The 12,491-nt window shown below is 47.7% G+C and overlaps 1 long non-coding RNA gene across 1 annotated transcript; it reads right to left on the bottom strand.

Annotated features, from left to right (window-relative positions):
• Window positions 1-4,160: 4,160 nt before the first annotated feature.
• Window positions 4,161-10,652, bottom strand: LOC128399425 (uncharacterized). The gene is made up of 4 exons (XR_008327226.1): window positions 9,982-10,652; window positions 8,980-9,104; window positions 7,241-7,320; window positions 4,161-4,351 (listed from the first exon to the last, which is right to left on the bottom strand). It is a non-coding gene; the product is annotated as an uncharacterized LOC128399425 (long non-coding RNA).
• Window positions 10,653-12,491: the final 1,839 nt, after the last annotated feature.

Consider the following 12,491-nt stretch of genomic DNA (forward strand, 5'->3'; position numbering starts at 1 on the left):
GCTGTATCATAAAGATATACAACAGCTGTTCACAACAATATAAAAATATGAAACCAAACAATAAAATCATAAAAAGTTAAAAACACGTTGGTAGCCATCAAAAGAGCCATTTATCTTTCATTACTTTTTAAGAATAAGCAAAAAAAAATCTCTTAGTCTTAACTAATTGCAAGAGCTTCATTCTTATACGTAAAGGTTAGAACATTCCTCTAATATATGTTTCAGGCCTAGCTGTGTTTGAGAGAAGAACCACATTGTCCACATACATGAGTCTGGAGGCATTCTGGCTTCTGCAAATTTTCAGTTTATGACGTTCTGGAGAGTTAAATCAGAGAACAAGGGGAGCTAGGCTACAAGACTAATTCCTCTCGCGGTTGCAACAGAATTTGACAGAGGACCTCCTACACAACATCTGATTTCCATTCTACTTTCCAACTGTAATTGTTCCGTGAGATAAAACAGACTTTTATCAATTGATGCACTCTTTTGGTTGTTCTGCAACCATCCCCTAGGTGAGCAGTTTTCAACCAGTGCGGCGTGGCACCCTGGGGCGTCTTGAATGGTGGTCAGGTGCGCCATGGGCAACACTGGCCTCTGTCCCTCTTTCCTGCCTTCCCTCCTCTGATGCCCTCTCGTGTCTCTGCCACCCAAAGGCTTGCACAGCTGTTTTTTTTGTAGTGGCCCAGGCTACAAGTTCTCCAGGCGAAAGCAGCCTCTGGGGCTGGCCAGGGGAGCTGAGAGCTGGTTGCCAAGAGCCAAGGTGGCCTCAGAGTAAGCAAGCAAGCGGGCAAAGGTTCCTGAGGAAAGGGGAGAGGAGGCTGAGGGAACCCTCCACAAGGAAGGGTCTCCACAAAAGAGGTGAGGGGTGCACAGCTCGGCAGGCAAGGGGAGACATAACAGCTCTTGACACTCAGAGCACGTTTCCCTCCAGGGGAGCCGCAGAAAGAACGCAGTTGGTCAGGGGAACTGTGGACTCAAAAAGGTTGACAACTTCTGCCTTGGGTTATCAAATCAAAGGCTGATTTGAGACCTACCATCACTATTATCATCATCAATTTATTAATCACTAATAGGGATGCGGGTGGCACTGTAGCTTAAACCACTGAGCCTCTTGGGCTTGCAGATCAAGAGGCCGGTGGTTCGAATCCTTGCGACTGGGTGAGCTCCAGCTATGTCCCAGCTCCTGCCAACCTAGCACTTTGAAAGCACACCAGTGCAAGTAGATAAACAGGTACCGCTGTGGCGGGAAGGTAAACGGCACTCTGGTTTCCATCACGGTGTTTCGTTGCAGCAGAAGCGGTTTAGTCATGCTGGCCACATGATCTAGAAAGCTGTCTGTGGATAAACACAGTCTCCCTTGGCCAGAAAGTGAGATGAGTGCCGCAACCTCATAGTCACCTTTGACTTTACTTAACTATCCAAAGGTCCTTTACCTTTTACCTATTAATCACAACAGCTAGTAGTCATCAGAGTTAAGATGTGGGAATTCAAAACTTTCCAGCCTGTGGGTTGCATCCAACACGGCATGCACTAATTTCCACTCACACAATGAAGTTTCCTCTTCTCTCCTTTTGCACCCTCAAAATCTTCCCCAGGTGATGTTCCAGCCCTCTGGAGCTGATTTTGCGCTGCTAGGGAGAGGAGGGATGGTGAAAGTCTCATTTTGCAAGCCGAAGTCTCCTGAGATAGCAGAACAGCAGAGCCTCTGCCAGCATACATTAGAGAGAAAGAGTACAATTAAGCTTTGGCACAGGTAGGGTAGGACACCTGTGCAACTTCCTCACGTAACATCAGAGATTTCACTGGCTTGTTGGCAAAATTGTAGGAATGGGGTATTGCCTAGTAGCTCTGTTCTGGGAAACTGCTAATAAACTAAAGGAATACAACGAATGTACTCCTCAATGGCTACTATTACCTATAATTGTGGGTCCTAAGACTGACATTAAATTTAAAGAATTGCACATCTTTCTCAATGCTGCAGTCCATCCATCAACTGCCAAAATATGGAAAACCTCAACAGACTTGGACATTAACATTATGGCACAGAAATATGTCGAAAACAGCAACTCTGGGCAAGATAACCCACCAACTGAGAACGCTAAAAGGACTAAAGACACCTGATGCATTTTATGCCACAAGGCAAAGGTTTGTTCCTTAAACAAATCAAGGAAGGGCGGATCTTTCTCCAGCTTGCCTCCACATATGGGCTTCTAGACACAGAAATCTGAAAGTCTCCTTACTTTATTGTTGATAGTGCTTTGGATTTATATACATGTAACTAACTCCCTATATAGCACAAAAAACATTTTGGACATTAATATGTGAAAATTTGGCATATATCCTGTTTTTTGCTTGTACACCTGGTCCCCGCTTCATGCTTCTTATGTTTTGCTATAGTTTATCTATATATAAAAGCAATAAAAATATTTTTTTTCAATAAAAAATGGAATCCAGTTGCTGTGCATCTGTGGTATCATTTTCCTTTCCCTCTCCCCATTCATCTCAAACTATTTCCATTTATCTCCTGTGATTTGCTTTCCCCACCTCCTTTCATACCTAACTTCTACCTGAACTGCAAACTGCAGGCTGAAGTTTGGGATGTGAGAATCCTGCCTAGTAACAGCAAGATTCTATTGTCCCAGACTGGCCAGAAGTACTGCCTAGCAACAGTAGCCCCAACAAGTCCATTGATTACACTGGCCAACAAAGTGCCTTTTAAATAAAAATTACAAACACAACTCATGGGTACAAGTACAACCAACTGACCTAAAACAATAACCCATTTCCCCAAAATGTTAAACCTACTCAAAGCAGACCCACCGAAATTAATGACACGACTAACTTAGGTCCATTAATTTCCATACATCTACTCTTGAGCAGAACCTAGCTGGATACTCCCCAAAATAATTGGGTAAATCTTTCTGGAAAATCCACCCCAGCAAAGTCTACGGAAGAAAAATGCACAATACATGTCATTTAACGAATTCAAAATAACCCATTTCCTCTCTTTTCTACCCCAAGTTCGGCAGAAACCACCTTGATACTTACTGATGCCACACTGCCGATCTGTTGAACCATCTTCGAACTACCTGACTCCCCTCCTGATTTCTCATTGTAATGGTGTGATGTAATTCAGTTGACTTCACTTGACTATGGCCCTATAATAAATAGGACGATAAAATAAACATTTCCTATTATTTAATATAATTTTATAATATGTTATATTTTATACTATTACCAAATAAGTGTTTTCTATTGGGTATGAGGACAACTGTTGGGACTGGAGAAAAGCTCTTCTGAAACAGCTTAGGCTGCTGACTTTCTCTGGCCTTGGGCTGTTTGACAAAACCTCTCATGGTAAGATGATGTCCTGTGTGCTGTTGCTTTTATTGCAGTGAACATAAGAAGCTCAGCTTCTGTGAGAGCTTTGAGCTGATGACAGCATGCAGTTCCCTGGAGAGATCTTTAATCTTCCCTAGCAACTGCCTTTGAGAAAGCAGCACTCGGGTTCTTCACTCGCTTTATCCTTAAAGTATGTTTGGCTCTGCCTTGAGTGCTTTGCTGAGCACATGCATGGGTGCTCAATTCATTCACAGAAGCACCAAAGAAAGGGTGAAACGAACTGCTTCGGGCTTTGTCTGCAGTGAGTGTTTTTGGCAAATCTTCCTCATTGTGCTAGTACTGAAAAATAGCTTCTCTGATGGAAGCAGCAGTTTAGATGTCATACCTTTGTGTGGACCACTTAATCTGGCTCTACTCCAGCACCACTTTTCTGCGGAGGAATTGCAGTGTGCAGACTTGGGGGTGGCGGTGGGGACAGAACACACAATTCCCCTGTCAGCAGTGTGTATTTTGTAAACAAGGGCTCTGGTTTCTGTCTGACCTTTATATTTAATTCTTACTTCACAACAGTGGTGCAACCTAATTTATTGGAGCCACCCCCCCCCAAGACATTTTGCTGCCTGAGCGGCTACGCTGCACCATCTGATGACTAGAAGACCCCAGGATATCTTGCAACGTCACAGATGGTGCTAACATGAATCTCTTGGATCTCAAATGGGGACATTTGCAGAATTCTGAGGCAGGATATTTTAAAAGGTGGTCCCAGCATCTTCCTGCAAGGATCCCACCACCCCGTTTCACTGCATTTTCACTGCATTTTTTGAGTCCATTGTTCACACCTTATTTATTTACATGCTGCTTACTTGCCAAAGTGGCTTCTAAGCAGTTGTCCGCTGAATCAGGCAGCAACCCAGATACTTGACTGTCCCGTTTGAGAAAAAGCAATGAATCCAATATACAGACAACCAGTTCACAGAGAGTGCCTCCAACTTGCCTTTGAGTTGCTCTTCTGAAAAAGGAGTATTATCATGATAGAAACAAGAACAATTCGCTGTGTTTTAAGATTCTTCGAAGTGGCCCTCTACGTTGACAACAGAAAGGGGGGTGACAATGTAAGAAGGGAAGAACAAGAGAGATGGGAGGAGCAAGATTCCTCTGCGAATTCCACCCCAAAAAAGGAGTTCTCAACCCCCTTTCATTTCTTGTGGGAACAGGGAAACTGTCTGGGTCAAGGTGCTATTCCAATTACAGGCCTCCAAGTCAGCCCAAGGCTTAAGCAGTTCATTCCAGAGCGAGAATAATAAATGCTTACTCTGAAAAGAATCATAAGAGTCGGATGTGCGGGAAATCCCACCCATTCGTCAGAATCAATTTGTCAGAGTTTCCCACCCTGATTGTTCAAGCCACAGGAACAAACGAGGACAAGAGCTTGCGCAGGACTGCCATCTTCAGTGAAGTAAACATATCCAAGAGGAAGAGGTTGAGTTTGGACCATGACTTAGTGTGTTTTTCAATTTTCCTTTAAAAATGGGTGGGGGCAGGGCAATTCAGGATAAAGGTCCACGCACACACCCTAATTTTTCTACATTGACATCCCAGTAATTGAGAAATTTAAAGAACAGATAGATACAGATGTTAGGGGATTATATTGATTAAGATTCGGATTTAGAGAAATTGTTATTATGACCACCCAGTGTTCCAACCTGATATAAGGTGTGCATAATCCTGAGGGGCCACTTTGAAGGACCTGGCACCAGGGCAGCCATACCATCCATGAGCAGAATGGGGAGGCGATCCTGAGTCCCCCAGCCATAGCCTCTAATGGGAGGGTTCTCTCTTAATCATTGGGCCAAGGGTTCCAAAGAAAGAAGAAAGAAGGGGAGGGCGAGGAGAGGGCAACCTCATCTGGTACCCCTTACACCAAGTTATTGCTTCATAATCTGTGTCATTCATGAAGACTATAGTCTGTCAAGATGTACAGTTTGTCAGTAACCTGTTCCGATTTAAGCAGCTTCTTGCTGAACCCAGTTATAATAATGCGAGCAAGGAAGCAGACATTTAATCATGTTTGAAGAACTGATAATGAACATCACACAAAACCCCAGGGGGTTGTCTCTGAAATTTATAGAATACAGTATGGTTGAAAGAGAATCAAAAGATTGTGACAGCAAACAGGATTATCTGGGTGAGCTTGAGAATTGCTGGATCAGATGAGCAGGTGGGGGAAATAGATTCATAGATGTAGATCATACGTGTGGGGTAATTAATAAAAGAATTGTCTGGATCCCTAGATCTAAAGCGTGACACTAAACATGCTCTTCAGCAACAGACAGCCCCCAGCAGAGATTTAAAAGTCACAATCAGCAGCATATTGTTGGAATATAGCCTGTTAAACCTTTTAAACAACTCGTTCTGAGTCGCTACCAGAGCTTCCTCATTTCTACCCTCTTAGCACTGAACAGACAAGACACCTTAGGAAGTTTTAAAATGCTTTACTTGCAAAGTTCCAAAAGTCAGGTTCATGCATTTATCCATGCAGCAGCATATAAACACAGGCAAAAATGTTGGGGTACAAAATATAGTGAAAGAGCTCTAAGCACATGGTCTGAACTAATAGCGGGCAAGTTCAGGCTCAGGCACAAACTTTATCTGAGTTCACATGGTGAAAGAGAATGACCAGTACAGTTTAGGCCTTTAAAGACGACCATCAGCATTTTGAACTGGGCCCACAAACTGGTGACCAAGGCAGTTCTGTGTCATAGTCTCTGGATGGCAACCACCAACGGTTTTAGTGCTGAATTCTGAACATTTTTCAGAGATCAGATAAAATGCATTTTTCAGAGATCAGATAAACTGTAATATGACCTTAAGGTTACCAAAGTGACCCAGTTTACTACTTTCTCACAGAAATATCAGTATGCTGTAACCTCAGCTCAAGTATTAACAACAGGAGGGCTTTATAATTAAAAGCTTCACTCATGCTCAAAACATAACTATCTTAAGCCTAAGTGTTTTCATGCGGCTTAGGAAACACCTCTCATATTTTGTTTGTGTGTGTGTGTGTGTGTGAGAGAGAGAGAGAGAGAGAGAGAGAGAGAGAAAGAGAGAGAGGTCTGAAATCTTCTAATATTTGAGTTTGGACAGGAAAATAAGTTTAGACTGTGAACTACTTTGCTTGATATTTTCATTAGGAGCTGTTTTACATTTGCAGTAGAAGGAGAAAAACTGCAAGCCCTAGAGGCTTTGTCCAGTATCAACTTACCTCTGCCTTTGGCAGACTCACAATTCCTGGGCGGCCAGGACAACACCAACTTTGGTGAAGATGCAAGGGCCACTCTATGTATATTAGTCTTTCTGTTGAGGTGTATTTGTGCTTTGTTGGTTTTCGTTAACTTCCCACAAGACCTTGGTCAATGGGTAGTCTATAAACAGCACAAACAAAAAAATTAAAGCTGATTTAACTCTCAAATGTGGAAATGTTGCTAGCGGTGCAATTATTTGAGTGATTCTCCCTCCCCAGGGAAGCTAAACTGGCGCCCTCCTTGTTGGCCTTCTGCCAGCAGGTGAAGACTTTCTTGTTCCAACCGGCTCTGGGGAATTGATGGCTTTTAATGAAAGGGCTGGTGCTGTGCTCTTTTTATTGTCATTATCTGTATGGTTTAATGTATTTTGATCTATCTACGTAATATATACTTTTAATTCTGACAATGTTTAATTGTTTTTTTAATTATTGTTTTTTTCTTTGTTTTTAGCTCTTCTTACTTTTATCTATAAGCTGCCTGGAGTCCCTGTGAGGGAAAAAGGTGGGGTATAAATATATATATATAATACTGCTACTATGACGACATTTCCTTTTACGGTATAATGCATCTAGTTGCGAGCCCATTCCTTGTCTTACCCCTGTTACATTTCCTCATTGTTTCTTGGGCTTAATTTGTGTCAGGGCTCAGCATGGATTTTCAGTATCAGCGCTCAGCCCTATAAAAGACAAAGTAAGTAAAAAGAAAAGAGGTGGTAATCAAGGCTGCAACATTTAATTAATTAATGATTTAGAGTAATCATTTTTTTAAAAAATCATTGACTCAAAAAGTGTCCCTGTTAAGGGAAATATAGATTTTGCAACACAACTATATATATAAAAACTGCAGGTGGCAAACACTGTCACAAAAGAGGCCTTCTCATTCTACTCTCACACAGAAGGAATGCCTCTTAAGAAGACACATGCAGGCATCATCTAAAAACAAAGAGAACATTCATCTTGGTTCAAAATGGCACTGTGGGTTAAACCACAGAGCCTAGGACTTGTCGATCAGAAGGTTGGCAGTTCGAATCCCCGCGACAGGGTGAGCTCCCATTGCTCAGTCCCTGCTCCTGCCAACCTAGCAGTTCGAAAGCATGTCAAAGTGCAAGTAGATAAATAGGTACCACTCCGGCGGGAAGGTAAACGGCGTTTCCGTGCGCTGCTCTGGTTCGCCAGAAGCGGCTTAGTCATGCTGGCCACATGACCCGGAAGCTGTACACCGGCTCCCACAGCCAGTAAAGCGAGACGAGCACCGCAACCCCAGAGTCGGTCACGACTGGACCTAATGGTCAGGGGTCCCTTTACCTTTATATTTAGGTGACAGCTCCATTACAGTGTCTTTAACCAGACTGCAGTAAGAGTTTTAATGAGAGAAACTGCAGTTGAAGCCTGCTCCATGTGCCTATTCTCTGTAGTTTCAGGATTCAGGGCGTTATTGCCAGTCAGTGTTCATACAGTAACGTGGACCACCTGTTTGCTTTTCTCTCCCATCAACTGGGCACTGATTTATCCTCCAGAAGTCATGCTTGCTTCGTAGAATAAAGTCAACTTACAGAACACACACATGCACACCTGCAACAGTCCCTATCTGTGGTTTGTTTATGTTTTCTCTTGTGCGGAAAAGCCCAATTACTTCCCTGATCTGATTACATTTTTAACAGTGGGCTGTGCTGATCAGTGGGACAATGAAAGAAGGCTTTCTGCAGGTTTCTCAAAATTTAGCAGTTACCCAGGTATGAAGAAAAAAATTAACTGTAAGAGAGAGAGCGTCTACCAACGCTGCAAATGTGCAAAGACTTTCCAGCTAGAAACTTGGGGGGGGGGGCTGACGAAAGCTACAAGGGGCAGAATTTGGCCAGGGGGGCAGGTTATCCAGTTTTCTGAACCAGATTCAGAAAAAAACACAAACAAGGGCAAGTATTTGCACAAGAGCATTTTTTTTATTTTCTTCCTGCCCTCCATTAAAAAGGAACTTTCTTAGACAGCATGGAGAAGGATGAGGTATACCCCCAAACTCTCCAAAACAGTATAGTTAGAGGAATTTAACCAGAGAGAAAGAGAAAACATTATTCAGAAGGAGTCTTGCAGAGCAACTTGCTATGCTGAAAACAGAAACCTCCTTATAAAGCACTAAAGTTCAGAGCCAATCACAGAGGGATTTCCTGCCCTTCCCCCTCCACCAAAGTTGTATGATGGGCTGGCACCCAAGTTAGGCACTCACACCTACTTAATGCCCAGGGGGCGTGGGGGTGTTTGAACTGCCTCTGTCCCCCTGCACAGGACAGCTCAGGTTAGGCCACCCCACATTTATTGCAGTCCCAGTTCCCTTCGCTCACTCATCACATTGAAGGAGAACGGGCCCCTCCCACGTGACTTCTCCTAGCCCTCCAACTTGCCTTTCATTCAGAGTGTGGCTGGCAATCAGCGACAGAAGTTGTGGGGAATGGTCTCTCTTCTGGGCCTGCAGGAAAGATAGCTGAAGATTAATCCCCACACACCAAGGAACCTTCCAGCAATGGCACCCCTGGAGGAAATGAACACTTTGCATTTACTGCAGCTACTATGATGTCCAGCAGTAGAGGGCAGCATGGAGTCACTGGCCCCGGAGCTGCCAAGGAACCAATTTGGGGGGGGGGTGCCCATCTGGAAAATGGCAACAATATTCCATTTGACATGGTGATAAAAAAGAACCACCCCCCCCCAAAAAAAAAAACCCACCCCAAAGAATTACAGCTTTTGCTCCACTGGCTCATGGAACTTATCTGGTCATCTGTCTGATCAGAAGATTGCTTTTAAATAAATGAAAGAAAAACATGCTTGCATCTGCCTAAAGGCTTCCAGGATGCATGAGCAAAAGCCCGACCCCTATAACCAGCTGCCTCTTTTCTCCTTGCGCCTTAACCCTTACAGGATGAGGAACTGCAGGAGCAAACAGGGGAAGCCACCCATTTGCAACTTTTAACAGCTGCAAGGGGTCTCAAAAGCAAACATCACTGCTGGAATCTTATGGAATGTAATGAAGATTCCTGTGATGCATATGGACTTATGCATATGCACTGCAGCAACCCCAGTGCAACTGGACCCTACATTTTTAAATGCATGCTTGTGCATATTTCACTATTAGCATGTTAAAGGTGTATTCACACGTTTTGCTTTTCTCCTCCAGGGCTGTCAGTACCCGGATATGGGAAGACTGTTTGTTTTGCAGCAAGGACCGGATAAAAACCATTCAGTCACTTGCAAGAAGTAAACAAGTCCCACTAAACTCGTGGGGACTTACTTTCGACTAAATACCGCATAGAATGCTGCCCTAGAGCTACAATCCTGTACACACTTACCTGAGAGCAAATCCAATAGAAGTCAATGGGGCTTACTTCCGAGTAAACACAGGTAGGGTCGGGCTGCAATTCTACGGGTATTTATTAGGGAGCCAATCCCCTGTGACTTCAGGGAAGCTTTCTTCTGCGTGCACGTGCACGGCACATCCTCACGTCCGCACACGCGTCTCCACCGATTGCGGATCAGCCGTTCCAGCGCTGCACCCAGGTGCGCCCGAGCAAGTGCCCGGAGGGGGCCGGAGGTTGTTTGGTCCCGCTCCAGCTTTCTGGACTCGGCGGCTTCGTCCCTTTTCCTTGGCGAGAGGGCAGCGGCCCCCTCCGGGCAATGCGCGGCACCAAGCCTCGCGGCTCCGGGCGGAGTCCCCGCCCCGGCAGGGAGATCCCCGTCCGCTCGCCATTGCGTCAGGCTGGCCCGGGGCAGCCCCGGCGTCTCCGCCCTGCCCCGCCCGCGCGGGGAATCCCTGCTCCGGCTCTCGCCCCGGGGGCAGAGGCTCCGGCTCGCATTTTCCTCTCCCCGCCCCGGAAAAGCGGCGGCGGCGGCGGCGCCGCGCTATAAATACTTCCCGCCCGCGCTATCTTTGGCTCGCCCGGCGCTCCCGAAATAGCTCTCCCTTGCGCGCGGGCGGAGCAGCAGCCGGGCGCCCGCCCACCGCGGGGGCCAAGCCGGAGCGCAGCCGCCGCCTCGGGACCCGCCCGCCGCGCCCCCGGCCCCGCCGCGCGCAACCGGCTCCGCGGGGGCTAAATTTAGCCTGGCCGCTTGCGTCAATCACGCGCCTTCCTCTGCGTCAAGCCTCCTCGGCCCCGCCCCGCCTGGCCGGGAGCCCGCCGCGTCCGGGGCTGGGATTGGGCGCGGGGTCACGAGGGCCGGGGCCGCGCGCTGACGTCCCCGCGCCCATTGGCTCCCGGACGGGGCTCCCTCGGGGGCGGGGGGGGGGGCCGGGGCGAGGGCTGCGCGCTGGCCAGTTCCCTTTCCGTCTCTGCGCCGCGCGACGGAGCTGCTTTGCGCGGAAGGGAGCTGCCCCCGGTCGGAGAAACAGGTGCGCACGGAAGTGCCCGGGCAGATGCGCGCAGCCTGGTCCTGTGCAAGGTGGCCGGGGGGACAATCCCCATTCACACGTTCGAGCAACGAGACTTAACCCGCCTAAACAATGGCCGGGGGGGGGTGTGTCTCGCAAACCAAGTATTCTCGCGCGCAAAGGGGCTTTTGCAGCGCCTCTCGCCTTCCTCGCCTCGGGTCCACACTCTCTCCCGCAACCTGCAGGAATACTGTCCTGGGAAAGGAAGGCGCGTGCGGACGCGTGTGCCAATCTCGAGTCCCTTCCGGGATTCCGCCCGGTTTCCTGCTCCTCAGCAGCAGCGGAGCAAAAGGGAAAGTGCCCGTCCTCCTTTCACCTGGCCGGGCATTCTGGATGCTCTCCGCCGCCTCGGGTCTCCGCGTTCCTGTCACCGGGAGCGTGAGAGTTGGAGAGGCGGCCAGGGCCACGTTGGCCTGAGCAGAAGCCAAGGCAAGGGGCCCGGCGCAAGGAAGACGAACCGCGCAGTCCATCAGCTGGACGTTGCAACAAAAGGGGCCCCAGGGAATATTGCTGGAGCCCGGAAGGTCGCCCAGCAATTAAGGGAGCTCCTCCGAACTCGTTTTTGCACTGCCACTATCTATATCCAGACAGTACCCGGCCCTGTGTGCCTGAAGGAGCGTCCGCACCCCCGTCATTCCGCCCGGACCCCTCCATGCCAGAAGTGAAGCTACAGGGCACCAGGCAGAGGGCCTTCTCGGTGGTGGCCCCCTCCCTGTGCAACGCCCTCCCGTCAGATGTCAAAGAGCTAAATGCCTACACAACTTTTAGAAGAAGGCAGCCTTATGGTGTTTTTAATATTTTGTTGATGTCAGATGGGCAGGTACAAACAATAAAATTGATTATTATTATTACACTTGGAAGTGCAATAACGAGCGCTCCCCCCCCCCGCAAAATATACACATATACACACGTCAGGGGATATAAAATATTGGGGGACTTAGGTAAGCCAAGCCCCACAACCACAAGGCGCGCACACATATTTGAATTGCAATGCAATTCCTTTTGAGTACGGTGTGGCCCTCTCAAATATGACACAAACATACACACCATTTAAAATAATCTGTATGTATAATATTTCGGAGCCACAGATCTCGATGGTGCGTCTCTGTGTGTACATACAGGAGCTGACCTCGTCCTGGCACTTCCAGCCAGCCACTGTTTTCCACATCCTCGGACCCCCCGAGCGCCGTTGCCCCGCGAAGACGGCTCCGTCTTGGCCCCGAGCCGCGCGCCCCTTCTCGGCCCGCCTCTCTCCTCCTCGGGGCTCCTCCGGCCGGAGAGCCGGGTCGCCCGCACACGTGTGTGCGCGTCCCCACGCCGCGCGGGAGGGGCGGGGGGCGGGGGTCAGGCGCGTCAGGCTCCCATGGCGTCACGATTGACGTCTCGCATTCCAGCCGCTGTATGAAGAGGCCGCTAGGGCTCCTCTCGCATAAA

The sequence above is a fragment of the Podarcis raffonei genome, chromosome 13, assembly GCF_027172205.1.
Source record: "Podarcis raffonei isolate rPodRaf1 chromosome 13, rPodRaf1.pri, whole genome shotgun sequence".
Taxonomy (NCBI): Eukaryota; Metazoa; Chordata; class Lepidosauria; order Squamata; family Lacertidae; genus Podarcis; species Podarcis raffonei.